This window comes from Lathyrus oleraceus, chromosome 5, assembly GCF_024323335.1.
Source record: "Lathyrus oleraceus cultivar Zhongwan6 chromosome 5, CAAS_Psat_ZW6_1.0, whole genome shotgun sequence".
NCBI lineage: Eukaryota > Viridiplantae > Streptophyta > Magnoliopsida > Fabales > Fabaceae > Lathyrus > Lathyrus oleraceus.
The window spans coordinates 531744460-531748785 of NC_066583.1; the positions used below are offsets into that span (position 1 = coordinate 531744460).

The window sequence follows — 4326 nt, forward strand, 5'->3', positions numbered from 1 at the left end:
CAATCAAGCAAATATTCAATCAAGCTCCTAGGATCTCCATTTGGCTTGTCTTTCTCTTAACTTGGTTATTCATGACAATGGTCCTTCTTACTATCTCAAGTTTGGAATCCCTATCACACAAGAACAAACAATCAAAAGGTTCACAATGCAATAAGAGGAATGGACAAGAGTGAGTTTAGATTAGAGGTCCTTTCAAGTCAACTTCAAGATTTAGCATTCTAAAGGCATGAGGCCTAGTTGCTCTTCAACAAGTTTAGCATTCTAAAGGCATGAGGCCTAGTTGCTCTTGAACTCCATTAAGCATAGGTAAGGTCCTAATTCTAAGTCCTTCCTCCTTTTTGCATTGGGTTCACAAACAAAGAGAAAACAAGCACAAGGCAACAATATATTTACACAATAATGTGCTCAAGTGAGCAAAAGGCAAATGACATAAACATAAAGTATGAGCTCAAGTGAGCAAAGGAACAAGGCAATATGAATAAATGAGCAAGAAATTAAATTGCATTAAAGTAAATTGCAAGAATTAAATACTTGAATTAAAAGTTAGTAATTAGTAGTTAGTGTTAGTGTGTCATAAGGCAAACTAGCGATATGTTAAGCAATCGTAAGTGGACTAATGTAGTAGTCACACCTATCTGAGGCCGGTCAATAAAACTATAGGCAAATAAACACAAGTTAGAGATCGTGACTAGTAAGCCAAGCTTCTACAACTTGCCATGCCAAAAGAAAAGAAGAAAGACCTTGTATGGATTTCGGGTTCTTTGCTTGACCAAGAAGCAACCTATCTTGGACACAAAGCAATTCACTTGATCTTTGATCAAGTCGAATTTGATTTGGATCAAAGAAGGTTAAGCCTCCCATATGTCGAGGCTAACCACAAATCATTAACTCATTGGTCAAAATAAAAAGAAGAAGATGAAGAAGAAAAATGAAATGGATAAAGAAGAATTCAAATGACATAACCAAAACAAAATGGTCAAATGTGAATGGGATCATCATCAACCAATGGTAAACAGAAGTGAAATGAAGATTAGAAGTCAAGAAAGGTCAAATATATTTTTGGTATTTTTTTGGAATTAAAAAAAATACATAAAATAAAATGAACAAAATATGGTCAAACTTCAAATTCAATTCAAATCAACTTGGATAAGTCCAATTGAATCATCATAAGTCTAACATGGTCAAACAAGGTTTGACAAATTTTCTCAACATTTTTTTGAAAACAGAAACTATTTTAAAATCAATTAAAAGCATTAAAATATAAGACAAACGAATTAAAATCTCAAATAAATCTCAAACCAATTAAGAAATTAATGAAAATATTTTCATAGACTTATCATGATCAAAATGTGTTAAGAAAATATTTTTTGGAATTTTTGAATATCAAAAAGTATTTAAAATGAATTAAAAACTATTAAAAACAAAACAATTCACAAAACAATATTAAATGGAATCACAAAAATAATTAAAAATCAGATTATGAAATTAGATTTTAACAAAAAAAATTTGCAATTGGTCTCATATTTTTGTGATTCCAAATAAAAGAGTTATGAATTTTTGAAAATAAATGGAATAAAAGAAAATAAAACAGAAAATAAAAAAAACTGGAAAATCCACAACGCTTGGATCCACTTTCATTAATTGACGTGGACAATCCAAAGGCCATGAGGCGCGCGCGCATGGTGATCATTAGTCAAAAGCATCACACGTTGGATTAAAAATATTAAACACAATGCATGGTGATAACACTGAAATTTACCGTGTTTTTGACTCCGATTTCACATGCACTCCAGTTGTTTTATTGTAATTTTGTTGTGTTATTACTATGTTTTTCTTTGTTTTCGGGTTTTTACTTTAATCGGAGTCCCGGTCGAGAAAAGGAGCGAAAAAGAGCTAAAAACCCTAAAATTCAGCATTTTGTACTTGTGGCTTCCACCATGGCTGGCGCCATAGACCCTGCCATGACGTGTCCAAGCTCAACCTCCCTCAACTGCCATGCTCCCCACTACTTCCACTAAGGCACCTCAGATTGGCCTTGTGGCGAGCGCCATGGCCTTGTGGCGGGCGCCACAAGAGGAAAAGTTTTCCCTCCCATTTTCAAGTTGAAGGGCATCCTTGTCATTTCCATCTTTTTACTTGCTTATAAATAGAAACTCAAAATCACTTTTTCAATCATCCAAACTTAGAGCAGAGGAAAACTCAGAGCAACTTTGTTTCACTTAGGCATATATTCAGTATTTTAAAGTGGTATTCGCTTCGCATTGGAGTGTTACCACAATTGTGTAATCAAGTCCGTGATCGAGTCTGTAATCGAGTTTGGAGCACTTTGGAAGGAAGTTAATCCTGCTGCCATTTTCATTTCCGCTTTGCAATTTATTCAACCCTCCGATTGGAGCAGGTTTTTATTACTTGTCTTTATCTTATTTATTTTCCCGAACTCGCTTTACTTTATTTATTTCTTCGCACTCGCTTTACTTTTGTTTATTTCCTCACACTCGCTTTACTTTTATTTATTTCCTCGCACTCGCTTTAAATTATTTATTTTCTCGCACTCGCTTTACTTTATTTATTTCCCGCACTCGCACTACTTTTATTTACTTTCCACACTCGCACTACTTTTATTTAAATTAATGCACTTTTACTTTACCATGTCTAACTAAATTTATAAGGTTAGAATGTAAGGATCATAATTGAACCGATAATACGTACAATTGTTCGTAGAAGCACTTAAGGGCTATTTTAACTTTCAACTTAAGTTTTCCCGCACTTCAATTCCGTTGGGTAAGATCGAAAGCCGTCCAACGTCTATCTAAACTTAATTGTTTTTAACTATTTCAAAAACAGCGAAAGTGCTTTGTTTAGTTCATTAGGAGATTTTAACTTAAGAAGAAAAGAGATTTTAAAACTATTTTCGGACGCGTTTATAAGTTTAGAGTCTGGTTCATAAGAACCTCTTTTGGTTAAGAAATCCAGGTTATAATACTTTTCAACTTAGTCAAGATACTATATTTCTTAAAAATAGGTTTACTACTCTAACGCAATGCGCGCCTTTTTATAAGTGACAATAAGAGGGTTTGATTAGGGAGTACAACTCGGTTCTGAATACGCGAAAGCGACAGTTCCCGTTAAATTAGTTCTTTTCAAAGTAGGAAACATTGCACATAAGTAGTTCTATCAGCAAGTACTTGGATTATTAATTGATTATGTGAATTACATTCGACCCTGTCTTTATTAATTAAACTTTATTCAATACTTTACTTTTCATTGCACACTCTAAAAACACCTATTTTGATTGCCTTTTATAAACATCATAACAATAGACAACGATAGATTGACACTTGGTCTCTGTGGATTCGACAATCTTTTATATTACTCTGACGCGTTCGTACACTTGCGAAAAGCACGCATCAAGTTTTTGGCGCTGTTTCCGGGGACCAATTTCGTCAAATTTCATTTTCCTGTTGTTATATCGTTTAGACTTAGGTTATTTCCCGCCGGTCAATGCGAAGAACTCGCAGCACCGAAAGTTTAAGCTTAGTATACCCTCTGGCGGAACCTGAACGTTACGCACGCGCACATTTATTCTTTCATAGAATTAAGAGAGCTATGACCGAAGATCAAAACCAAAGACCTCTTAAAGATTTCGCTCAACCATCAAATGAAGAACCTAGTTCTAGTATAGTAAACCCAACCATCCCAGCTAATAATTTTGAACTTAAACCATCCCTGTTGCAACTAGTGCAACATAGACAATACGCAGGTCTCGCTACGGAGAACACAAACCAACATTTAAAAATATTTCTTCAATCAGCAGACACTTTTAAAACCAATGGAGCTTCTCCTGAGGCAATACGTTTAAGATTATTCCCTTTTTCCCTCAGAGATAAAGCCCTATCATGGTTAGATTCCCTTCCACCCAATTCCATTACGACTTGGGATAACCTTAGAAGAGTTTTTCTTGCTAGATACTTTCCCCCGAGTAAGACCGCCGTACTTCGAAACCATATAACTAGATTTACCCAAAACCAAGGAGAATCGATGTTCGAAGCTTGAGAGAGATATAAAGAGTTGTTACGAGCATGCCCACATCATGGTTTAGAAAATTGGTTAATCATTCAAACCTTCTATAATGGACTTCACTATAACACGAAGATGACCATCGATGCTGCCGCAGGCGGTGCTACGATGAACAAACCTTATCCTAAATCTAGTGCCCTCATCGAAGATATGGCTCAAAACCATCAATTATGGGGAGTCGAACGAGCGACAGTTGAGAAGAAGGAAGCCCAAGGAGGAGTGCATGGACTAAGATCTATAGACATGATG

The 4326-nt window shown here is 35.3% G+C and overlaps 1 non-coding gene across 1 annotated transcript; it reads right to left on the reverse strand.

Moving 5' to 3' along the window:
• Window positions 1–3990: 3990 nt before the first annotated feature.
• On the reverse strand, window positions 3991–4097 carry LOC127088416 (small nucleolar RNA R71). The gene has a single exon (XR_007790253.1). It is a non-coding gene; the product is annotated as a small nucleolar RNA R71 (small nucleolar RNA).
• Between the last annotated feature and the right edge of the window lie 229 nt (window positions 4098–4326).